Source organism: Zingiber officinale, chromosome 11B (genome assembly GCF_018446385.1).
Source record: "Zingiber officinale cultivar Zhangliang chromosome 11B, Zo_v1.1, whole genome shotgun sequence".
In the NCBI taxonomy this organism is placed as follows: Eukaryota; Viridiplantae; Streptophyta; class Magnoliopsida; order Zingiberales; family Zingiberaceae; genus Zingiber; species Zingiber officinale.
In genome coordinates this window covers 51,864,416-51,892,049 of record NC_056007.1, presented here as the reverse complement: position 1 = coordinate 51,892,049, position 27,634 = coordinate 51,864,416, and positions in this window count along the sequence as shown.

Here is a 27,634-nt window from a genome sequence, read left to right as displayed (position 1 = left end):
TTTTCTCTCTTCCAAATCCTATCCGAGAGCCCTAGAAAGTGCTAGCACACTTGGGGTACTCTCTTCTCCATCCTTGTGTGTTAGAGAACATATCTTGTTCGTGTGGATATCACTAGAGAGTTGTCTACGTTGACAACTTCGAGATCCAACGTACCTTGGACTTGCGGGATTACGAAAAGGGCACGCATCGAAGGTATAAATGGTTTTTTTTTCTTTGTAGATCTATTGTAGATCATTGTTTGAAACTCGTACTCATGTTTTCGAAATTTTTCTTTGCACGGATCCAATGGCTAGGGTGTGATTCGGGGTTTCCGCGACGCAAAAAAGCGGTTTTCACGGCCCGAAAAACCCAACAGTGGTATCAGAGCCACGTGCGAAGCTTGTACGAGTTTAATTTGATTTTTATGAAAAATTAAAGCTTCTGTACATTTCTTTAAAATTATGGTTTTTATAGTTTTAAGAGTAATATTTCTCGTAGAAGCGAAGCACAAGTGTTTATACACTTGTAGGCTTCGACTACCGAGAAGTTTTTTCCGAAACGGCATTGTTTCGACCCAAATCTTTTTGGGACAGCGGGATAAGGTGCTCTTGGATCGCTTAGGAGCAACTCGCGATGGTTAGATCGCGGGTAGGGGTACTGCCCTAACCCCGCACGGGGATTTGCTCCGCGATTGCGCCCGAAATCACTAATCGGGACCGCCAGGAAAAATTTACTCATAAAATCTGTAAAATTATGAAAAATTACAGAAATATATAATTTTGAATTATATATTAATTTTGTGATAGTCACGGCCCAAAGACCCAATTCGATTGGACAATTGTGTTGTAATTCATAATACGGCATGCGTGCTGTTATGTGATGTGCATGCTTGTATTTTATTTTTATTTTATTTTCGCGACCTGCGCGTCGTGCCTTTCTATTATTCTGGTTGTAAATTAGATTTAGACTCGAATGTAACTCGAGTTTCAAAAACTGTAATGTACAAATTTGGAGCTGTGGAAGGTCCACTCGAGACGGAGTTACGAGGAAGGTGCGAGCAACACAAGGTGGTCAAAAGGAAGGCGCTTGAGAAGTTGACCTTAGGTTGACCATCCGGTCTTCTCATTGGCTTGAGAAGATCGTAGTAGGGCCATGACTAATCACAAAACTTAGTTAATTACTTGTGTATATGATGCATGTTTAATTAAGTAATTAATTAGTGCCTAGCGATTAAGATTAGATATAAATCGTGCACAAGATGCACCCTTACGATTAGATTAGATCTACATCGTGTACAAGATGCACTCTATCGATTAGATTAGATCTATTTCGTGTATATGATACAACATCATTTAGATTAGATCTAAATCACGACAACTCAAAATGCCTACCATGCCATGATACCTACCACTACCTCGATCGCATGATGTTGTTGAATCTGCCAAAGCAGAGCAACAGATACTATCTTGGTAGGGTACAGAGGGACAATCTTGGTCCTGCCTATCAACGCATGGGCGAGTACAAACTCAATTAGATTGAGTATTCCTAGTTTACTCGGTTGGATCGAGTACAACTATAGGCATTCTTCCAATGGTTGGAAAGGTAGGACAAAATCACGTTTATATTAATTCTCGGGCGTATTAGCCAAAGCTAACTCGAGTTTTAATATAAATGTGGATTTCATCCAATAAACAAGAGTTGCATAGAGATGTAATTGGTAATCGTTACCTACCGATCATACTAAATCTTGGGCGTATTAGCCAAAGTTAACTCAAGGGTTAGTATGATGTGGATCTTGTCCCACATGAATTATAAAATTCAGTGGGAGCATCATTTAGTTAAAGGCCTAATTAAATGATTAAGAATATGATACTTATTTCTGCATTTATTTCTGTTGTAGAATTGCCATGATGTCAAATACGAACACTTTCTCTCTGCGATCTATCCTTAAGAAGGAAAAGCTCAACGGAGCAAATTTCCTGGACTGGTACAGGAACCTGAGAATAGTTCTCACCCAAGAACGTAAACTGTTCGTTCTGGAGCAGCCCATTCCGGAGGCTCCTCCTGCCACTGCCACGCGAGCAAACCGAGATGCTTACAAGAAGCATCAAGATGCCGCATTAGATGTGTCCTGTCTTATGCTCGCAACTATGAACTCTGAGCTTCAGAAGCAACATGAGTTGATGAGCGCTTACGATATGGTTGAACATCTTTGTCACCTATATCAAGGACAAGCAAGGCACTGGAAGAGGAACTCCAAAGAATACCTGGAAGATCTTAAGAAGAAGAGAAATAAGATTTCTACTTCAGGTATACATGTTATAGAAGTCAACCTCTCTATTTCTTCATCGTGGGTATTAGATACCAGATGTGCTTCACACATTTGTACTAATGTACAAGCATTGAGAAATAGCAGGGCATTGACGAAGGGTGAGGTAGACCTACGAGTAGGCAATGGAGCACGGGTTGCTGCTATTGCTGTAGGAACTTACCATCTATCTCTGCCCTCTGGGCTTGTACTAGAGTTAGTCGATTGTTGTTATGTGCCTACCTTGACTAAGAACATAATTCCAGTTTCTTGTTTGGACAAGAAAGGATTTTCGTTTATAATAAAGAACAAATGTTGTTCCGTCTATTTAAACGATATGTTCTATTGTAGTGCACCTCTGATAAACAGACTCTATATTCTAGATCTTGAGAGCCCTATCTATAACATAAATACCAAGAGGTTCAAGTCAAACGACATGAACCAAACCTACCTCTGGCACTGTCGCTTAGGTCATATAAATGACAAGCGCTTATCCCAGCTCCATAAGGATGGTTTGCTGGACTCATTTGATTTTGAATCATATGAGGTATGTGAGTCATGCCTACGAGGCAAGATGACCAAGACTCCCTTTAGTGGGCACAGCGAGAGAGCAACTGACTTGTTAGGACTCATACATAGTGATGTATGTGGCCCTTTCAATGTTGCTGCTAGAGGCGGTTATAGGTACTTCATCACATTTACTGATGATTTCAGTAGATATGGTTATGTGTACTTGATGACACATAAGTCTGAATCCTTTGAAAAGTCCAAAGAATTCAAGAATGAAGTACAGAACCAGCTTGGCAAGAGTATTAAGATACTTCGATCCGATCGAGGTGGAGAATACCTTAGCCATGAGTTCCGTGACTATTTAGCTGAGTGTGGGATTTTATCCCAACTCACTCCTCCTGGAACACCACAGTGGAATGGTGTATCCGAAAGGAGGAATCGTACCCTATTAGATATGGTACGATCCATGATGAGTCACACAGATCTTCCGACATACCTTTGGGGCTATGCTCTAGACACGGCAGCTTTTATACTCAACCGAGTTCCATCAAAGGCCGTGATAAAGACACCATATAGGATATGGACTGGGAGAGATGCCCAGGTATCTTTCATGAGGATTTGGGGTTGTGAGGTTTACATACGACGTCAAGTCTCAGACAAATTAGGATCCAAATCTGACAAGTGCTATTTCATTGGATATCCCAAGAAAACTAAGGGATATTACTTCTACATTCCCAGTCAGCACAAGGTAGTTGTGGCAAAGACTGGGGTCTTTCTAAAAAGGCACTTTGTTTCTAAAAAGACTAGTGGGAGCGCGTTCGATCTTGAAGAAGTTCAAGATGCGAACAATAGCACTGAAGCCTCGATGGAAATTGAACTGGAACCACAAAGTGTTGTGGATGATGTTGTTCCACAAGGAGTTGAGGAACAACAACCAGTTCATGTAGACATACCTCTTCGCAGGTCTGATAGGGTACGTCGTCAGCCTGAGAGATACTCATTTCTCTTGTCTGACCATGATGACGTTATGCTCATAGAGGATGAGCCTACCACCTATCAGGAAGCTGTGATGAGACCAGATTCCGAGAAATGGCTAGAGGCCATGAGATCCGAGAAGGAATCCATGTACACCAACCAAGTTTGGACTTTGGTTGATCCACCTGAAGGGGTAAAACCCATAGGGTGCAAGTGGGTCTTTAAGAGAAAGACTGACATGGATGGACTTATCTATAAGGGTCGCTTGGTAGCTAAAGGTTTCAAGCAGATTCATGGTATTGACTATGATGAAACCTTTTCTCCAGTAGCGATGTTTAAGTCCATTCGGATCATGCTTGCTATTGCAGCCTACCATGACTATGAGATATGGCAGATGGATGTCAAAATCACGTTTCTGAATGGAAACCTACTCGAGGATGTGTACATGACACAACCTAAGAGTTTTGTAGATCCACAACATACTAGCAGAGTATGCAAGTTGCATAGGTCCATTTATGGACTAAAGCAAGCTTCTCGGAGCTGGAATCTTCGATTCGATGATGCAATCAAACAGTTTGGTTTCATCAAGAATGAAGATGAACCTTGTGTCTACAAGAAGGTTGTAGGGGACATAGTTGTCTTCCTCATATTGTATGTGGATGACATACTGCTCATTGGGAAGGACATCCCTATGCTTCAGTCTGTCATGACATGGCTAGGGAGTTGCTTCTCGATGAAGGACTTAGGTGAGGCATCCCACATTCTAGGGATACAGATCTATAGAGATAGATCTAAGAGATTGCTTGGCCTAAGTCAGAGTACATACATTGACAAGGTACTCCTTCGGTTTGCCATGCAGAACTTCAAGAAGGGATTTCTGCCGATGTCACATGGCGTGAGTCTTTCGAAGACTCAAGGTCCCTCTTCTAGAGAGGAGAGAGATCGCATGGATCAGATCCCTTATGCCTCAGCCATAGGATCGATCATGTACGTCATGCTATGTACGCATGCTTTGAGTATGACGAGCATATACCAGTCAGATCTAGGTGAAAGTCACTGGATAGCGGTCAAGAATATTCTTAAGTACTTAAGAAGGACTAAAGAATATTTCTTGATATATGGAGGCGATGATGAGCTAGCTGTAAAGGGTTACAGTGATGCTAGCTTCCAGACCGACAAGGATGACTATAGATCGCAGTTGGGGTTCGTATTTTACATTAATGGTGGTGCTGTTAGCTGGACAGTAGCTGATTCTACAACAGAAGCCGAGTACATTGTTGTATCAGAGGCAGCAAAGGAGGCAGTTTGGATCCGCAAGTTCATCATTGAACTTGGGGTGGTTCCTAGCATTGCTGACCCCATTGAGCTCTATTGTTACAATAATGGAGCTATAGCACAGGCGAAGGAACCTCGCTCACACCAGCGGACCAAACACATACTACGGCGCTTCCATCTCATTCGAGAGATTATCGAGAGAGGAGATGTGAAGATTTGCAGAGTACCTACAGAGGCTAACATCGTAGATCCCTTGACCAAGGCTTTGGCACAAAGGAAGCATGATGGTCACACTAGGTCATTGGGGCTTAGAGCCTACACTGATTGGCACTAGTACTAATGGGAGATTGTTAGCTAGAGCCCTAGAGCCAATCATTTGATGGTTATATTTTGGACTTGTTGTATCATATTCTATATAAATAAAGGCATTTGGTTATTATACTTACTTGTATTGGTGCCAAATAAACTAAGTATAGTAACATCCTTGAGTAGAAGGTTCTTACCTATATCAATCGGTTAGTTGAACCGATAGTGAGATGATATAGGGAACACTACTCTAAATCATTCCTAGTCGAGTATTAACATTCAGGGACAATGTTAATGCAATAAGACTAGCATGTAGGTCAACTCGATGACTTGATCTCACAAGTCATGGATATAGAGATATCAAGTTGACACATGGGTATGCATTAGAGAATGTATACTGAATGACCCACCATGAGAAAGTATCATGGATCGTTATATGAGTGTCATATACTTTCTCATGTGACTATTAGTATGACTACTAGTCCTTAGACCTGAAGTCACCATGGATCCCTACATAAGGAGTTATGTATTTTGGTTTCGTCAAACGTCACCCGTAATTGGGTGGACTATAAAGGCGATTACTGGGTATGTAACGAATTATGCAGAGGGATGTGAGTGATGTAGATGGGATCTATCCCTCCTATATGACGGGAGAGACATCGGTATTCTTGATAGAGTGAGACCACGAAGTGCATGGCCATGCCCAAATGAGTCAATATAGGATATTGAGCTCATTTGATTTAGTGAGTCTACTTAGAGTTCAAGATTTAGATTGGTCAGAGGATGACATGGTTTATGCCTCACATTGATCAATCTAGATGTCTAGGATAGAAGGACACTTATCATATATTGTGAGGAGTCAAAATTAGTAGTCACAAGGTGATGTTGGATCTCAACATTTCTTGTAACTTGGGTAGCAATGATGTATTGCTAGATGCCGCTCATTGCTTATGTTTCTAAAGGAGTTTAGAAACATTGCCAACGTTACAAGAACCTATTGGGTCACACACAAAGAACAAGTGGATGGAGATTAGGTTCATATGATGAACCAATTGGATTCGGATTGATTTAAATTAGACTTATTGAGTTAGACTCAATTAGATTCAATTGTTGAATGAGTTTAATTTAAATTTGATTCATTGAGTCAATTTATATTAATGAATTGAGATTCATTAGATTGAAATTGACTTGAGTCAAAGGTTGAATTCAACTCAACAAGGAAGAAAAATTGGTCAATTTTGACTTGACCAAATAGGAAGTTGAAACATCAAGTTTGACTTGATGTATTGCCACTTCATGGAGGATGACTCATCCTACATGGCAGCCACATCATCTCCACCTCATGAGGTGTGCCACCTCATGGAGGTTACACCTCCCATTCCATTTAATGTGGCCGGCCACATTAAATAGGGAGGTTACAATGGTGTGGCCGGCCACACTAATGCAAAAGGAGGTTTTGTTTTTTGGCAATTGGTGTGTGTTAATGCTTCATCTTCTTCCTTAGCTTCTTCCTCCTCCTTACTACTGTTGTCGTGGGGTTTCATGGAGGGTGAAGATATGTGAGTTGTGTTCCAAGAGAATAGAGAAAGTGAAGGTCACAAAGGAGGATACTACTAGTGAGTGTATAAGATTCCTTTTTCGCTTTCTCTCTTTTCTCTCTTCCAAATCCTATCCGAGAGCCCTAGAAAGTGCTAGCACACTTGGGGTACTCTCTTCTCCATCCTTGTGTGTTAGAGAACATACCTTGTTCGTGTGGATATCACTAGAGAGTTGTCTACGTTGACAACTTCGAGATCCAACGTACCTTGGACTTGCGGGATTACGAAAAGGGCACGCATCGAAGGTATAAATGGTTTTTTTCTTTGTAGATCTATTGTAGATCATTGTTTGAAACTCGTACTCATGTTTTCGAAATTTTTCTTTGCACGGATCCAATGGCTAGGGTGATTCGGGGTTTCCGCGACGCGAAAAAGCGGTTTTCACGGCCCAAAAAACCCAACAACTCAAGGGTTAGTATGATGTGGATCTTGTCCCACATGAATTATAGAATTCGGTGAGAGCATCATTTAGTTAAAGGCCTAATTAAATGATGAAGAATATGATATTTATTTCTGCTTTTATTTCTGTTGTAGATTACCATGATGTCGAACACGAACACCTTCTCCCTGCGATCTGTCCTCAAGAAGGACAAGCTCAACGGAGCAAACTTCCTGGACTGGTACAGGAACCTGAGAATAGTTCTCACCCAAGAACGTAAACTGTACATTCTGGAGCAGCCCATTCCGGAGGCTCCTCCTGCCACTGCCCCGCGAGCTGATTGAGATGCTTTCAAGAAGCATCAAGATGACGCATTAGATGTGTCTTGTCTAATGCTCGCGACCATGAACTCTGAGCTTTAGAAGCAACACGAGTTAATGGGCGCTTACGATATGGTTGAACATCTTCATCAACTGTATCAAGGACAAGCGAGGCATGAGAGATTTGAGATCTCAAGGGCACTATTTCAGTGCAAGATGTCAGACGGGGCTCCAGTGGACCCATATGTACTCAAAATGATTGGGTACATAGAGAACCTACAAAGGTTGGGGTTCCCTCTTGGCCAAGAGCTGGCTACTGACCTGATCTTGCAATCCTTGCCGGATAGCTACAGTCAATTTATTCTAAACTACAATATGAATGAGATTGACAAGCCATTACCCGAGCTGCTTAGCATGTTAAGAACTGCTGAGCTGAACCTTAAGAAGGCAAAGCCCCACTCTGTTCTGATGGTTCAGAAACACAAGGGCAAGGGCAAGCCTAAAGGTAAGGGAAAGTCCCAAACCAAGGGTAAAGGCAAGGCACTGAAGCCTAAAGGAGGGGTCGCCAAGGATGCTACCTGCTTCCACTGTGGTCAGACCGGGCACTGGAAGAGGAACTGCAAGGTATACTTGGAGGATTTTAAGAAGAAGCAAAGTGAGACTTCCAATTCAGGAATATATGTTATAGAAGTCAATCTATCTATTTCTACATCATGGGTATTAGATACTGGATGTGCTTCTCACATTTGTACTGATGTGCAGGCGCTGAGAAATAGCAGGGCATTGACAAAGGGCGAGGTGGACATACAAGTAAGCAATGGAGCACGGGCTGCTGCTGTTGCTATAGGGACTTACTTTCTATCTCTGCCCTCTAGGCTTGTACTAGAGTTAGTCGATTGTTGTTATGTGCATGCATTAACTAAGAACATTATATCAGTTTCTTGTTTGGACAAGAAAGGTTTCTCGTTTATAATAAAGAACAAATGTTGTTCCGTCTATTTAAACGATATGTTCTATTGTAGTGCACCTCTGATAAACGGACTCTATATTCTAGACCTTGAGAGCCCTATCTATAACATAAATACCAAGAGGTTCAAGTCAAATGACCTAAACCAAACCTATCTCTGGCATTGTCGCTTAGGTCATATAAATGACAAGCGCTTATCCCAACTCCATAAGGATGGTTTGCTGGACTCATTTGATTTTGAATCATATGAGATATGCGAGTCATGCCTACGAGGCAAGATGACCAAGACTCCCTTTAGTGGGTACAGCGAAAGAGCGATTGATTTGTTAGGACTCATACATTGTGATGTATGTGGCCCTTTCAATGTCACTGCTAGAGGCGGTTATAGGTACTTCATCATATTTATTGATGACTTCAGTAGATATGGTTATGTGTACTTGATGACACATAAGTCTGAATCCTTTGAAAAGTTCAAAGAATTCAAGAATGAAGTACAGAACCAGCATGGCAAGAGTATTAAGATATTTTGATCCGATCGAGGTGGAGAATACCTTAGCCATGAGTTCCGTGACTATCTAGCTGAGTGTGGGATTCTATCCCAACTCACTCCTCCTGGAACACCACAGTGGAATGGTGTATCCGAAAGGAGGAATCGTACCCTATTAGATATGGTACGATCCATGATGAGTCACACAGATCTTCCGACATACATTTGGGGCTATGCTCTAGACACGGCAGCTTTTATACTCAATCGAGTTCCATCCAAGGCCGTGATAAAGACACCATATAGGATATGGACTGGGAAAGATGCCCAGGTGTCTTTCATGAGGATTTGGGATTGTGAGGCTTACGTTCGACTTCAAGTCTGAGACAAGTTGGGACGCAAATTCGACAAGTGCTACTTTATTGGATATCCCAAGGAAACTAAGGGATATTACTTCTACATTCCCAGTCAGCACAAGGTAGTTGTGGCAAAGACTGGGGTCTTTCTAGAAAGGGACTTTGTTTCTAGAAAGACTAGTGGGAGCGCGTTCGATCTTAAAGATGTTCAAGATGCGAACAATAGCACTGATGCCTCGATGGAAATTGAACTGGAACCACAAAGTGTTGTGGATGATGTTGTTCCACAAGGAGTTGAGGAACAACAACCAGTTCAAGTAGACATACCTCTTCGCAGGTCTGATAAGGTACGTCGTCATCCTGAGAGATACTCATTTCTCTTGTCTGACCATGATGACATTGTGCTCATAGAGGATGAGCCCACCACCTATCAGGAAGCTGTGATGAGACCAGATTCTGAGAAATGGCTAGAAGCCATGAGATCCGAGATAGAATCCATGTACACCAACCAAGTATGGACTTTGGTTGATCCACCTGAAGGAGTAAAACCCATTGGGTGTAAGTGGGTCTTTAAGAGAAAGACTGACATGAATGGACTTATCTATAGGGTTGCTTGGTAGCAAAAGGTTTCAAGCAGATTCATGGTATTGACTATGATGAAACCTTTTCTCCAGTAGCGATGTTTAAGTCCATTCGGATCATGCTTTCTATTGCAGCTTACCACGATTACGAGATCTGGCAGATGGACGTCAAAACCACGTTTTTGAATGGAAACCTACTCGAGGATGTGTACATGACACAACCTGAGGGTTTTGTAGATCCACAGCATACTAGCAGAGTATGCAAGTTGCATAGGTCCATTTATAAGCTAAAACAAGCTTCTCGGAGCTGGAATCTTCAATTCAATGATGCAATCAAACAATTTGGTTTCATCAAGAATAAAGATGAGCCTTGTGTCTACAAGAAGGTTGTAGGGGATATAGTTGTCTTCCTCATATTGTATGTGGATGACATACTACTCATTGGGAAGGACATCCCTATGCTTCAGTTTGTCAAGACCTGGCTAGGGAGTTGCTTCTCAATGAAGGACTTAGGTGAAGCATCCAGCATTCTAGGGATATAGATCTATAGAGATAGATCTAAGAGATTGTTTGGCCTAAGTCAGAGTACATATATTGACAAGGTACTCCTTCGGTTTGCCATGCAAAACTCCAAGAAGGGATTTCTACCGATGTCACATGGCGTGAGTCTTTCGAAGACCCAGGGCCCCTCTTCTAGAGAGGAGAGAGACCGCATGGATCAGATCCCTTATGCTTCAGCCATAGGATCTATCATGTACGTCATGCTATGTACTTGACCTGATGTCTCGTATGCTTTGAACATGATGAGTAGATACCAGTCATATCCAGGTGAAAGTCACTGGATAGTGGTCAAGAATATTCTTAAGAAGGACTAAAGAATATTTCTTGATATATGGAGGTGATGATGAGCTAGCTGTAAAGGGTTACAGTGATGCTAGCTTCCAGACCGACCAGGATGATTATCGATCGCAGTCAGGGTTCGTGTTTTGCATAAATGGTGGTGCTGTGAGCTGGAAGAGTTCGAAGCAGGACACAGTAGCTGATTCTACGACAGAGGCCGAGTATATTGCTGCATCAGAGGCAGCAAAGGAGGCAGTTTGGATTCGCAAGTTCGTCACTGAACTTGGGGTGGTTCCTAGCATTGCTGACCCTATTGAGCTCTATTGTGACAACAATGGAGCTATAGCACAAGCGAAGGAACCTCGCTCACACCAGCGGACCAAACACATACTACGGCGCTTCCATCTCATTCGAGAGATTATCGAGAGAGGAGATGTGAAGATTTGCAGAGTACCTACAGAGGCTAATATCGCAGATCCCTTGACCAAGGCTTTGGCACAGAGGAAGCATGATGGTTACACTAGGTCATTGGGGCTTAGAGCCTACACTGATTGGCACTAGTTCTAGTGGGAGATTGTTAGCTAGAGCCCTAGAGCTAATCATTTGATGATTGTATTACAGACTTATTGTATCATATTCCATATAAATAAAGGCATTTGGTTTTTGGTTATTATACTTACTTGTATTGGTGCCAAATAAACTAAGTATAATAACGTTCTTGAGTAGAAGGTTCTTACCTATATCAATCGGTTAGCTGAACAGATAGTGAGATGATATAGGGAACACTACTCTTAATCATTCCTAGTCGAATATTAATATTCAGGGACAATGTTAATGCAATAAGACTAGCATGTAGGTCAACTCGATGACTTGATCTCACAAGTCATGGATATGGAGATATCAAGTTGACACATGAGTATGCATTGGAGAATGTATACTGAATGACCCGCCATGAGAAAGTATCATGGATCGTTATATGAGTGTCATATACTTTCTCATGTGGCAATTAGTATGACTATTAGTCCTTAGACCTGAAGTCGCCATGGTTCCCTACATAAGGAGTTATGTACTTTGGTTTCGTCAAACGTCACCCGTAACTGGGTGGACTATAAAGGCGATTATTGGGTATGTAACAAATTATGCAGAGGGATGTGAGTGATGTAGATGGGATCTATCCCTCCTATATGACAGGAGAGACATTGATATTCTTGATAGAGTGAGACTACGAAGTGCATGGCCACGCCCAAATGAGTCAATATGAGATGTTGAGCTCATTTGATTTATTGAGTCTACTTGGAGTTCAAGATTTAGATTGATTAGAGGATGACACGGTCTATGTCTCATATTGATCAATCTAGATGTCTAGGATAGAAGGACATTTGTCATATTTTGTGAGGAGTCCCAATTAGTAGTCACAAGGTGATGTTGGATCTCAACACTCTTGTAACTTGGGTAGTAATGATGTGTTGCTAGATACCGCTTATTACTTATGCTCCTAAATAGGTTTAGGGGCATTGCCAATGTTACAAGAACCTATAGGGTCACACACTAAGGACAATTAGATGGAGATTGGGTTCATATGATGAACCAAGAGGATTAGATTTATTTGATGAATCAAATTGAATTAAGAGTAATCCTAATTGGGCTAACTTGAGTTGGACTCAAGTTGATTCATGTATTCAATGAGTCTAATTTAGATTATGACTCATTAGATCAACTTAATTTAATGAATTAGATTCATTATATTAAGTTGGCTTGAATCAAATGGTTAGATTAGATCAACCATGGAAGAGATTTGGTCAAGTTTGACTTGACTTGAAAGGAAGATAAAAGTCAAGTTTGACTTGACTTTATGCCACCTCATTGGTGAGTTGGCATTGATATGGACTAATGATGTTACTCCACATCATCATTGGGTGCCACCTCATGGAAGTTACAAAGTCATTCTCTTTAATGACTTCACATTAATTGCACTTAATGCAAAATTTGGGAGTTACACTTGGGAAGTGGCCGGCCACTTTTGAATGTGAAGAGAATTCATTTTTCTCATTCAAGTGCATTATTCCATCTTCTTCCTTGGAGCTCTTTCTTCTCCCTCTCCTCCTCTCTTGGCCGAACAAGACAAGGTGCTAACACACCTTTGTTTGGTCTTCTCCATCAAGGATTGTTCGTGTGGATACTTCTAGAGGACCGTACGCTTGACGGTCTAGAGATCCGGCACCTTGGACGAGCGGGATTTGCGAAGGGCGCGCTTCAAAGGTATAACCTTTTCTTCATGTAGATCTAGAAGTAGATCTAAGTAGAAACTCGTACATGTAAAGTTTTGAAATCTATCCTTCGCACGAGATCCAGTGGCATGGGTGATTCGGGGTTTTCGCGACGCGAAAACGCGGTTTTCGCGGCCCGATAACCCAACACTTGTCTCCAAGAGCCTTCAAGAACTGGCTATAAAAGTGTGGAGAAGCTCGCTGAGATCGCCGCTGAGATGCTTTGTAGTCGCTGGAGAGGAATACAAGAAGAAGACGCTCGCCAACAGCTATAACTTGCGCAACGGTCGGATCTCAATCGATTGAATGGCTCTTAATCGTCAATCGGCTAATCAATTCAAAGCACCTCTGTTCTCTCTGGAAAATGCCAGGATCGATTGCCCGATCGATTCAGCCTCTATCGTGTGATTTATAGCTTCCCAATCGATCGGCTGATCGATTGGAGATTTCAATCGATTAACTGATCGATTCAGAAGCTCACTAATCGCTTAGAAACTCTCCCAATCGATTAGGGGAGTTTTAATCGATTACCCAATCGATCAAGATAGTTTCTGCGTAAAATTACGTCAATCAATTGATTGGGTGATCGATTGAACCCCCCCAATCGATTGGACAATCGATTTTAAGTAAAAAACTATGTAGATCTTGAAACGAGCTATGTTTCGCATCTGAGATCACCTCATTCTGATTCCGAGTCAAAAGTTATGGCCTTCGGAAATTTACTATGTCTGAACTTCCTAGTTCCATGCCAACTCCCTATTGGACTTACGACCGCTAAGTGTTTGGTCAATTTTTGACCCATCAAGACTTTATCTTTACCAACTTCCCGTTGGACTTCTGACCACCAAGTGTGGTCCTCCTTGACCCACTTAGATTTATCATGTCGCACCAAGTGTCCGGTCCTCCATGACCCACTTGGACTTCCTTCCACCAGATTGTTGGAGTGTATACTAAAAGCCTAGCTTTTGTAAACATTTATTTTTGAAATAAAAGAATAACATTGGTCAATATCTACATTTATTTGTTAAGTGTAATTGTTCAATTAATTTATATAGTAGACAATATGGTGTGTGGTGTCACACACAGAAGATCATGTTGACGATTCTTTATAAATTATAAACAGTTTCTCACGACTAAGATGGAAAGGAGCAAACCATCAGAATAGTCGTAGTGTAATTAAGTATTATTTTATCTTGATTAATAAATTACACTGGTACACTCTAAGTGTATTGAGTATAACCATTTAGGTAAGTTCTTTTTATACTGACTTAGTAAAAGAACTAAAAATTAGTTATTATGGAAGTGTGTGCTCTTAATCCTAATATAATAACAAGCACATATATTTAATATTTATTTCTTTGACTTATCAAAGGGTGAGGTTTAGCTCGATAAATCAATATGCCTGATAAGTTGGGAAATGATATTACTTATAGTGTGTGTTGTTGATTATAGAAGGAATCTGTGTCCTAGTTATCTAGGTTGAGAATGTCCCCAAGAGGAGCTTATAAGGATTGTCATGTTAAACCCTGCAGGTGGACTTAGTCCGACATGACAATGAAGTTGAGTGGTACTACTCTTGGAGCTAGATATTAATTAAGTGAGTTGTCAGTAACTTACTTAATTAGTGGGCATTCGTAATCTTAAACACAGGGAGACTAACACACTCATGATAAGAAGGAGCTCATAATGTAATTTGGGATTGGTGCGGTAGTACGATAATAACTCTCTAGTGGAATGATTTATTATCGATGAACTTGAGTTGTGTGTTCGGGGCGAACACGGGATACTCAAGCTCATCAGAAAGTCAAAACAAATTTCTCCTCTAGGTCCCTGTCGTATCCTCATTAAAGCCTCAAGTCCATCCAAATATAAGCCCATCTTAGTATCCAAGAAGGGGGTCGATCCAATGCTTGTTGACCAAGCAAGGGCCGGCCACATCCTCTTCCATAGGGGTCGGCCCTATTGTTTGATGAACAAACTAGTAGGGGCCAGCCACATTAATCAAACAAGGAGGGTTGTTTTGAATTTTTAAAATCTTCTCATTGTAGAAAACTATAGGTTTTAAAAGAGGGCTTTTAATTTTAAAAACTTTCTTTATTTGAATTAGGCCACATGTTTTAAAAGAAAGTTTAAAAGATTTTAAAACTTTCCCTTTTTAACCATCCTCATGGTTTAGAAAAAAAGAAAGAGGAGTTTTAAAATTTAAATTTTCTATCACCATGTTAAAAAAAAAAATTTATAAGAGAATTTTTAAATTTTAAAATATGGTTTTAATTTTTAGAACTTTCCTTTTTTAACTCCTACTTTAGGAAAGAGATCTTGTAAAATTTTATAAGAGTTTTTCTTCTTGTAAAATTTTATAAAAAAATATATATATTTCCTTTCTCTTATGGGGGTCGGCCACCCTTGCTTAGTGCCCAAGCAAGGTGGCCGGCCAAATTGAAAAAAATAAAATCATCAATTAATTTTTGGTGATTGATTCAATCAAGAGGAAAGAAAAAGAAAATAAAAGGGAAAAGGAAAAACTAGAGGAAGATTTTAATTTTTGTAAAAATTCTTTCCTTATTTGCCTTGGGCAACTAATATAAAAGAAGGGGTGAGGAGGCTTCATGAGACACAACTCTTATTCTCTTGCTTGGAGGATCTCTTGGTGGCCGGCCCTCTCTCTTCTCCCTTTCCCTTTGCTCTCTTCTCCTTGGTGGTGGTGGTGGCCGGATTTTAGAGGAAGAGGAAGAAAGCTTTTGGGTGGTGTTCATCTTGGAGGATCGTCGCCCACACGACGTCCAAGGCGAGGCAAGGAATATGGCATAAGATCTCGAGGTCATTAGCATACAAAAAGAAGGTATAATTAGCAATTATTTTCCGCATCATGCTAGTTATTTCTTTTTTTAAGAATTCCAAACACAAGAGGCATTAGATCTAGTTTTTCGAATTAGTTTTTCAAGTTTGTGTTTTCTTCTTTTTCGAATTTGTGATTCGATTGTTCTTTTTTGTTAACCTAGAGTTATTTAAGAAAATTAAATATTAGCTTTCCTTAAAAGACTTTGTTTAGGCGGTGGTGGTTGCTCCCATATCCAAGAAGGCCATGTGCCTCGCCATGCAGTCCTGGAAGCCAATTTTGGAAATTAATATTTAATGGAATTAATAACATAGGTGGATTTGAATCAATAGTGTTAAGTTCCGCTTGCGATTCAAATCTAAACCATTAAGAACAGATAAGTTAAATTTGGAATCAATGATGTTAAGTTCCGTCTGTGATTCCTAATTTAACTTCTAAAGAACACAATAGGTTATTTAAAGAAAGGTTCGACACGTGTACAAAATTTTTGTACAGTGGAACCGGTACATTTTTTTCCTAGGACTAACCAACAATTAGTATCAGAGTTAAGGTTTGCCTCTGTGTGTTTTGGTTTTCAAATTAATTATGCACATGTCATACATAATTTAGGAAGGATAATAGTAGGATGTGCTAACTTTGTGGTTGCAGGCTCCAACTATTATGGCATTTAGATATTGTGTGTGATTGGACCCTTGGACATGTCAAGGGCATTATTTTGTGTGCATGATTGTATGTATCAAATACAGCAGGAGCTGTATTATTTTTAGAATTTTATTTTTTTTTGTTCGATCTAGAATACATGTACATTCCTTTATGGAATATAGGATCGATATGTGTAAAATTCTATATTTGTCGCAGATCGTATCTTTGCAAGGCGTGGTGCTATTGGAGGACCAGAGGCGCAGCGGAATAAGAAGCAAGATAGATGCGACAACTCGACTAAATGGCGGTGGCTAAAGATGGCAGCAGCTAGGGTTGGAGCATACTGAAGATAGTGATGGAAAATACCATAATAGTTGGAAAATTAATTTCCAAATTTATTGCTTTTATTTACTGTGATGTTTATGTGCATGTGATGTATGCTAGCATAGGTTAAAATCCTCAATTTTAAATAACTAAGTGGGAGAGGGATTTTAATAAATTCCACGGTCTCCATTACTGGTTTGTAAGTGATGCAAACAAACTTGTACGTTGGCTCTGAGTGTCTTCCTCCATATCGGATGAGTTTGTTTGTGGATCACTAGATCAAACTTCCATTTTGGATAACTATAGGAAATTAATTAAGAGCATATGATCTTCCCCATAGGAAGGGGCACAATCTTATTAATGGACTAAGTGTTAAGTAATGGTATACACTTAGGCACGTCTAATAGTATCCTCCCCATCGGAGTCACTGCTATTATTTGTGTAACCGAAGGAAAACCAACTATTAATTTTATTTGTCATAAAGTTAGGTTGACAAGAATAAAATTAATGGGTAAAACCTCCTCTTACAAATGTTTGATTTTGTATACGTCCACACTATCGTGGCATGCAAAATTCACGATGATTTGAGGTGTTGGTTAATTTAAAATAGTATTGTTTGAGGAATCAATATTATTCTAAATTTAGAGTCTTGACCAAAGTTTATTTTTGTGATTCTTAGGATGACTTTCAACCCACTGGTCATTATACTGAAAGAGAACAAATTTATTGGTCCCACCTATATTGATTGGAAAAGGAACCTGGACATTGTTCTTACTGCTGAAAGCTATAAGTTTGTACTGACTGAGGCTTGCCCTGATGCACCTGACAGTGACTCTACCCCAGAGGAGATTGAGTATCATAAGAAATGGGTAAAAGCTTATGAGATGCCGCGGTGTTACATTTTGGCATCAATGTCAAATGTATTGCAACATCAGCATCAAGATTTACCAACAGCTTATGATATAATGAACAATCTCAAAGAACTCTTTGGGCACTAGAGTCGGACTGCTAGGCAAGAGGCAATGAGAAAGTTAATAACAGCCACCATGTCTGAGGGAACACCTGTAAGGGATCATATCCTCAAAATGATGGTCTATCTGAACGAAATACAAGTTCTTGGAGGAGAAATCGATAGGGAAACCCAAGTCGATATAATTCTCCAAACACTACCCAGTAGTTTTGAGCAGTTCCGCCTGAACTATAACATAAACAAAAGAGAGTATACATTGGCAGAACTTCTGACAAAACTATAGGCAGCAGAATGTATATTTCGTTTAAGTTCTCAGATTTACTATACTGAAAATGATTCTACTTCTAAGCCAAAAGGCAAGAAGAAGAAGAAACAGGTCTTTTCAGCAAAGAGAGTGAATAAACCTCAGGGACAAAAAGCTGGAATGAAGAAGCCGAAGGGCAAGTGCTTCATTTGCAAGCAGTTAGGACATTGGAAGGCGGACTGTCCTCATAGGAATCAGAACAATAAAGGTATATCTCATGCTCTAGTAGTTAAAACATGTTTAGTAGTGTTATCTACCAGCACCTGGTGTGTAAATACGGGAGCCACTGATCATGTCTGCAATTCTTTGTAGGGGTTCCAGGAAACCCGACGACTATTTGATGGAGAGATAACCGTCTACATGGGCAATGCTACTAAGGTGGCGGTTGTTGCAGTGGGAGACATCTACTTATCTTTTGATAGGAATAGAAGTTTGATTTTAAGAAATTGTCTTTATGTACCCAGTTTTAGAAAGAATTTAATTTCAGTTTCTAAACTGTATTTGGATGGATATTCTGTTTCCTTTAGTAACAATGTGGTTATAAAGAGAAATAAGGTGATTATGTGTTCTGGTGCATTGGTTGGCAATTTATATACTTTAAATCTAATTTCTCCCACAAAACAAAATATGGAAATTAATAACACATCTTCTAACTCTAATAAGAGAAAAGAACCTTCGGAAATGAACCAAACATATCTTTGGCATCTAAGGCTTGGTCATATTAACTTAAGTAGGATTCAAAGGCTTGTAGCTGATGGACTCTTGGGTTCATTAGAGTTGGAAAACTTTTCAACATGTGAATCCTGCTGGAAGGTAAAATGACCAAGAGACCTTTTAAGGCCAAGGGGTATAGAGCCAAAGATGCGTTAGAACTGGTTCATTCTGATTTGTGTGGTCCTATGTCTATCCAGGCAAGAGGTGGTTTTGAATATTTTGTCTCTTTTATAGACGATTATTCAAGATACGGATACATTTATCTGATGCGCCATAAGTCTGAGTGCTTTGATAAATTCAAATAGTACAAGGCTGATGTGGAGAAATGTCTTGGTAAAAGTATCAAGACACTATGGTCTGATCGTGGTGGTGAATACCTCTTAGGAGAGTTTAGGAATTACTTATCAGAGGCTGGGATTCAATCCCAGTTGTCCGCACCTGGTACACCCCAACAGAATGGTGTGGCAGAATGAAGGAATAGGACTCTTATGGAGATGGTTAGATCGATGATGAATTATTCAAAATTACCAAATTCGTTTTGGGGATACGCTCTGGAAACGGCAGCGCACATTCTGAACTTAGTACCTTCTAAATCAGTATCCTCTACTCCCACAGAATTGTGGAATGGGCGAAAGCCCAGTCTAAGACATATTCGGATTTGGGGTAGTCCAGCACATGTGCTAAATCTGGATGTTGATAAGTTAGAATCTCGTACAGAAGTGCGCGTGTTTATGGGTTATCCTAGAGGAACGAAAGGTGGTTTATTTTATAGTCCTAAAGACCAGAAGGTCATTGTTAGCACCAATGTCTAGTTTTTAGAAGAAGACTATATAATGGACCACAAGCCTAGTAGCAAAATTGTTCTAGAAGAACTTAGATAGGGCATGTCTACTTTAGTACCATTAGTACAAGATGAAGTACCACAAGAGACTGCAACACGTGTCACACATGATACACAACCACCGACAGTGCCTCGTCGTAGTGGGAGGGTTGTGAGGCAACCTGAGAGATTCATGTTTTTGGGAGAGTCTTCAGACTTGATCCCGAGCAAACATGAACCTGATCCCCGAACATATGACAAAGCACTCCAAGATATAGATGCAGTATCTTGGCAAAAGGTAATAAATTCAGAAATAGAATCTATGTATGCTAATAAGGTATGAGAGCTTGTAGAACCACCTGATAGTGTAAAAACCATTGGATGCAAGTGGATCTACAAAAGGAAAAGAGGGACAGACGAGAAGGTAGAAACCTTCAAAGCAAGGCTTGTTGCGAAAGGGTATACTCAGAAAGAGAGAATCGATTATGAGGAGACCTTTTCACCGGTAGCCATGCTTAAGTCTATCCGGATACTCTTATCCATTGCCGCTCATATGGATTATGAGATTTGGCAAATGGATGTCAAGACAGCTTTCCTTAATGGAAGTCTTGAAGAAAACATCCATATGAAGCAACCAGAAGGGTTCATTGAAAAGGGCAAAGAGCATCTACTGTGCAAGCTCAATCGATCCATTTATGGACTGAAGCAAGCTTCAAGATCTTGGAACCGATTTAACGAAGTAATCCAGTCATATGGATTTATTCAGTGTCCGGATGAGTCTTGTGTATACAAGAAGTGTAACAGAAACGTGGTGGTATTTCTTGTACTATACGTAGATGATATTTTGTTAATTGGTAACAATGTCAAGGTTTTATCGGACGTAAGGGTATGGTTGTCCAAACAATTTGATATGAAGGACTTAGGAGAATGTGCACACATTCTTGGGATCAAAGTTATAAGGGATCGCAAGAAAAAAATGTTATGTCTATCCCAAGCTTTATATATAGATACAATCCTTGCTCGTTTTAGCATGCAGAACTCCAAGAAAGGTTTCTTACCTTTTAGACATGGAGTAGCCTTATCTAAAGAGATGTCTCCGAAGACATCAAAGGAGATAGAGGATATGAAGGCAGTTCCTTATGCTTCGGCTGTAGGAAGCCTTATGTATACAATGATGTGTACGAGACCTGATATCTATTTTGTCGTGGGCATGGTTAGCAGATATTAGAGTAACCCTGGACAAGGATATTGGAATGTTGTAAAGCATATATTGAAGTACTTGAAAAGGACTAAAGATTATATGCTAGTCTACCAAGCAAACGATTTGCTCCCTGTGGGTTACACGGATTCGGACTTCCAATCATATAGGGACAATAGTAAGTCTACGTCAGGCTATGTGTTTACTCTAGGAGGTGGAGCCATTGCATGGAGGAGTGTTAAGCAGAAATGCATTTCAGACTCAACCATGGAAGCTAAGTATGTGGCAGCCTCTGAGGCAGCCAAAGAAGCTGTATGGCTCAGGAATTTTCTAATGGACTTAGATGTGATTCCTAGTTTGCCCAAAATCATCACAATTTATTGTGATAATAGCGGTGTAGTTGCAAACTCAAAGGAACCATGAGCCCATAAGGCAAGTAAACATATAGAGCGCAAGTACTACCTGATACGAGACATCGTCAAGCGAGGAGAAGTTGTCGTCGCCAAGATTGCATCAGCAGATAACCTGGCAGATCCTTTCACTAAGGCCCTTCCGGCGAAAGCTTTTGATCGACATGTGGAGGAGATGAGAATTAGATGTATGGCAATAGATATGGCAGCTTAGTCTTTTAGTATAAGTGGGAGATTGTTGGAGTATATACTAAAAGCCTAGCTTTTGAAAACATTTATTTTTGAAATAAAAGAATCACATTGGTCAATATCTACATTTATTTGTTAAATGTAATTGTTCAATTAATTTATATAGTAGACAATATGGTCTGTAGTGTCACACACAGAAGATCATGTTGACGGTTCTTTATAAATTATAAACAGTTGCTCACGACTAAGATGGAAAGGAACAAACCATCGGAATAGTCGTAGTGTAATTAAGTATTAGTTTATCTTGATTAATAAATTACACTGGTAGATTCTAAGTGTATTGAGTAGGACCATTTAGGTAAGTTCTTTTTGTACTGACTTAGTAAAAGAACTAGACTTTAGTTATTATGGAAGTGTGTGCTCTTAATCCTAATATAATAACAAGCATATGTATTTAATATTTATTTCTTTGACTTATCAAAGGGTGAGGTTTAGCTCGATAAATCAATATGCCCAATAAGTTGGGAAATGATATTACTTATAGTGTGTGTTATTGATTATAGAAGAAATTTATGTCCTAGTTATCTAGGTTGAGAATGTCCTCAAGAGGAGCTCATAAGGATTGTCATGTTAAACCCTGCAGGTGGACTTAGTCCGACATGACAATAAAGTTGAGTGGTACTACTCTTGGAGCTAGATATTAATTAAGTGAGTTGTCAGTAACTTACTTAATTAGTGGGCATTCGTAATCTTAAACACATGGAGACTAACACACTCATGATAAGAAGGAGCTCATAATGTAATTTGGGATTGGTGCGGTAGTGCGATAATAACTCTCTAGTGGAATGAGTTATTATCGATGAACTTGAGTTGTGTGTTCGGGGCGAACACGGGATACTCAAGCTCATCGGAAGGACAAAACCAATTTCTCCTCTAGGTCCCTATCGTAGCCTCATTAAAGCCTCAAGTCCATCTAAATATAAGCCCATCTTGGTGTCCAAGAAGGGGGCCGGTCCAATGCTTGGTGACCAAGCAAGGGCCGGCCACATCCTCTTCCATGGGGGCTGGCCCTATTGTTTGATGAACTAACTAGTAGGGGCCGGCCACATTAATCAAACAAAGAGGGTTGTTTTGAATTTTTAAAATCTTCTCTTTGTAGAAAACTATAAGTTTTAAAAGAGTGATTTTAATTTTAAAAACTTTCCTTATTTGAATTAGGCCACATGTTTTAAAAGAAAGTTTAAAATATTTTAAAACTTTCTTTTTTTAACCATCCTCATGGTTTATAAAAAAAGGAAGAGGAGTTTTAAAATTTAAATTTTCTATCACCATATTAAAAAAGGAAATTTTATATGAGAAGTTTTAAATTTTAAAACATGGTTTTAATTTTTAGAACTTTCCTTTTTTAACTCCTACTTTAGGAAAGAGAGCTTGTAAAATTTTATAAGAGTTTTTCTTCTTGTAAAATTTTATAAAAAAAATATATTTCCTTCCTCTCATGGGGGTCGGCCACCCTTGCTTGGTTCCCAAGCAAGGTGGCTGACCAAATTGAAAAAAATAAAATCATCAATTAATTTTTGGTGATTGATTCAATCAAGAGGAAAGAAAAGGAAAAATAAAAGGGAAAAGAAAAAACTAGAGGAAGATTTTAATTTTTGTAAAAATTCTTTCCTTATTTGCCTTGGGCAACTATTATAAAAGAAGGGGTGAGGAGGCTTCATGAGACACAACTCTTATTCTCTTGCTTGGAGGATCTCTTGGTGGCCGGCCCTCTCTCTTCTCCCTTTCCCTTTGCTCTATTATCCTTGGTGGTGGTGGTGGCCGGATTTTAGAGGAAGAGGAAAAAAGCTTTTGGGTGGTGTTCATCTTGGAGGATCGTCGCCCACACGACGTCCAAGGCGAGGTGAGGAATACGGCAGAAGATCTCGAGGTCATTAGCATACAAAAAGAAGGTATAATTAGTAATTGTTTTCCACATCATGCTAGTTATTTCTTTTTGTAAGAATTCCAAACACAAGAGGCATTAGATCTAGTTTTTCGAATTAGTTTTTCAAGTTTGTGTTTTCTTCTTTTTCGAATTTGTGATTTGATTGTTCTTTTTGGTTAACCTAGAGTTATTTAAGGAAAATAAATATTAACTTTCCTTAAAAGGCTTTGTCTAGGTGGTGATGGTTGCTCCTATATCCAAGAAGGTCATGTGCCTCGCCATGCAGTCCTGGAAGTCAATTTTGAAATTATTATTTAATGCAATTAATAATATAGGTGGATTTGAATCAATAGTGTTAAGTTCCGCTTGCGATTCAAATCTAAACCATTAAGAATAGATAAGTTAAATTTGGAATCAATGATGTTAAGTTCTATCTGCGATTCCTAATTTAACTTCTAAAGAATACAATAGGTTATTTAAGGAAAGGTTTGACACGTGTACAAAATTTTTGTACAGTGGAACCAGTACGATTTTCCTAGGACTAACCAACACAGATGTCCGGTCACCCTTGACCCATCTGGATTTCCTTATACCAAGTATCCGGTCAATCCTTTGATCTATTTAGACTTCTCAATACCAAGTCTTCGGTCAACCTTGACCCACCTGGATTTCCACGTGCCTGGCTTCACTCACCATGTCTTTCCATCTGCCTAGATTCACTCACTAGGACTTCCCATTTGCCTGTCTTCACTCACCAGGACTTTCACCTAGCTTCACTCACTAGGATTTTCACCTGGCTTCATTCACCATAATTTTTCTACTGCCCAGCTTTACTCACCGGAACTTTCACCTTCCTGGATTCACTCACCAGGTCTTTCCACTGCCCGACTTCACTCATCGGGACTTTCACCTGCATGACTTCACTCACCAGGACTTTCACCTAGCTTCACTCATTAGGATTTCCAACTGCCTAGTTCACTCACTAGGTCTTTCACCTAGCTTCACTCACCAGGATTTCCCTTCTGTCTAATCTTTAGTTAGGACTTTTCCAATCAAGTATCCAGTCAACCCTTTGACCTACTTGACTCTTCTTCATATCTAACTGGTCAACTTTGACCAGAGGATAATTGTATCAATAATCTCCTCAAATGGACAATTGCATTTACAATCTCCATGTATTGTTAAACATCAAAACCCAAATATTAAGACTCAAGCTCGAGCCAACTCAAGCTTAGTCAACCAGGTCAATATTGACCAAAAGGATATTGCACCAACAAAGAAGTACTAATTATGGGTCATGAAGGGTTGGGAAAATGGTGAAAGTCTTAATAGGTTATGGAAAACCAAATGTCGAGCACATGGTTGAAGTACTCCTAGAAAGCAAGGAAGGTTGGATGCTAAGCAAGTGAAGTCCAAGTAGAGCCTTGTTAAGGTTGGAAGTCTTATAGGAGAGGATTCTAGGTAGTGGAAGTCCTAGTATGTCAATGATAACTTGGGGTTGGTAATAGGTGAAGATCCAAAGTCAAGAAGTCCATGAGCAAGGATGAAATATAATCCTAATAAGTCGAGTTAATCTCTACTAGGCATTAGAGAATTCAATGTGAATACTATTGTTTACACTATGAACAATATCAGTCTATTAGTATATTGAATAAATAGTATTTTGGAAATAAATAATATTTTTAATTTGAAAACGAATAGAATTTTATTCAGTTGACTTGAGTAATCAACTAATGAATTTTGGGACCGAACTAATGAATTTCAGGATTGAATAAAGGTTATTCAATTGATTACCCGAGCCGATTGATATTTTCTCAAAATGAATGGACTATTCAAAAGTTGACTTGGGATGTCAACTCTATAAAGCACAATTGACTGATAAACTATAAACAATTAACTGATGGTTATTTCAAAAAGATTAATGAAGATGCTAAAGATGTAGACTTGTCATTTCCTACATTATCATTTATATCAAGTATAAAAGTTGATTGATGGTATGTTCTAATGATGATGAAGATAAAAGTTTGAGGGTTGCTCATCTCAGATACACAGAGGTCTTTAGGAGATTCATTCATGGTAATTCCAGAGTTGGTGTTGCTACATTCCAAAGGCACTAGCGAGCATTCTAAAGCAATTCTATGTCAATTAAGCGATTAAGTTTTTGTAATTTTATTTACTACATCATTATTATCATATCAATTTATATTTCTACTGTTTACTTGAATTTCTATAAGAACAAGACTTTATAAGATATTTCTCCGTCTCTAGGAAGTATTCTGCAAGGAAAAAAAACTATAGTGGTACTTGTGGAAGGACTCTAGGTCGAGGAGTAGGATAGGGGTTCTAAACTATGTAAAATCTAAGTGTCGTGTGTTTGCCTTCACTTTGTTATTGTTTCTATTTTTATTTTCCACTACACTAACAATTGTAGATATTCACAATCAACAAAAACATGAATTCACCCTCCTTTAGTGGCATAATTGGTCCGACACTTTGTACAAAACAATATCACCTTGAAATTATTTTGTACAAAGGTGCTCCAATTAAGTTGGAGCATTTTGCTAATAGTTATGCTACTTTTAACGATATTGTTTGTTTTTTGGCCTAAATTTATCAAAAAAAATAATTTATAAATTTAATAGAGCGGGGAGTATTTTAATGACATCAAAATAATGAGAGGTAAGTTGAAGTTTGAAAAAGTTTAGGAGCATGAGAGGTTATACATGAAATATTTTTTAAAAATTTTATAGTTCGACAATTTACTAAACCGCGTACATAGATTTTTGTAATACCCAAAATACATACCCAACTTTCATATTTACTAAAATACATAGTCATTTTCAATTATGTCTTTGCTTTATAAGCAATCAATTAATCATGCTTCATTAGTTGACTGCTATGTAACAATCGAGTTCACCAATCAATTTCTAAAACTTATTGCGCTCAATTTGTTGCCCATAACTCATCAGTTGACTTCCCATTATGTGGTAGGATCATTATATAGCTATCAAAATATCTAAAAGTTGTGTCAATTTCAAAAATCCCACAAATCTCTAATTAGGATATGAAATTTAGGCATGGCTACACTAGGATGATGTAAGGAATGCAATGAACAGTGTTTATGTTTTTGAAGTGTCTAAAGACCATCAATGAGTTTTGATCAAAATTTATTGATGACCTTCGGAACATCAGAATCACTTCAAACCAAAATCATTACACATCTGAAAGTCTCCTGAGTATAACCATGCCCTTAGACCTACATTCCACATCCTAGATTGAAAGATGTAAGTTTTTTTAAATCTATACAACTTTAAGACAATAGACACAAGCTCATTGACCTAAGTCTGTCATATTTATCAACACCATTATAGCATTCCTAGGATTCTTTTGGTTTAGGCCATGTCAAGATTTTGAAATTTAATAACATCAATGAGTTTTGGACAAAACTTGTTGATGACCTTAGGAACATTAATATTGCTTCAAATCAAGACCATTACACTCCTAGGAGCCTCCTAAGTGTAACACATGGCCTCAGACTTGGATTCCATAGCCTAGATTGAAATATATGAAATTTTGAAATCTTCACAACCTTATGACAATTTGACACAAACTCATTAAAGGGTCTAGGGCTATTATATTTACTCGCTGACACTACTAAATAGTTCCTAAGACTCCCTTGGTTTAGACAATGTCAAGATTCTAAAATTTTGAACATTGTATGACCAACAACAAGTTTTTGCCAAAACTCGTTGATGGTCTTAGAAATATTAGAATCACTTTAAACCAATACCATTACACTCATGGGAGCCTCTTTAGTGTAACCATTCAAATTTGGATTCCACAGTCTTGATTGATAGATGTGAGTTTTTGAAATTGCTAATGGCCTTAGGAACATTAGTATCACTTCAAGCTAAGACCATTACACTTCTGTGAGCCTTCTAAGTGTAACCACTCAAACCTAGATTCCAAAGTCTAGATTGAGAGATGTGGATTTTAAAAGTCTTTACAACCTTAAGATAATTTGGCGCAAGCTCATTAAAGGGCCTAGGACTATCATGCTTACTGACCAACACCATCATAGGATTCTTATGACTCCCCGAGTTTAGACTATGTTAAGATTTAAAATTATGAATATTATGAGATCATCAATA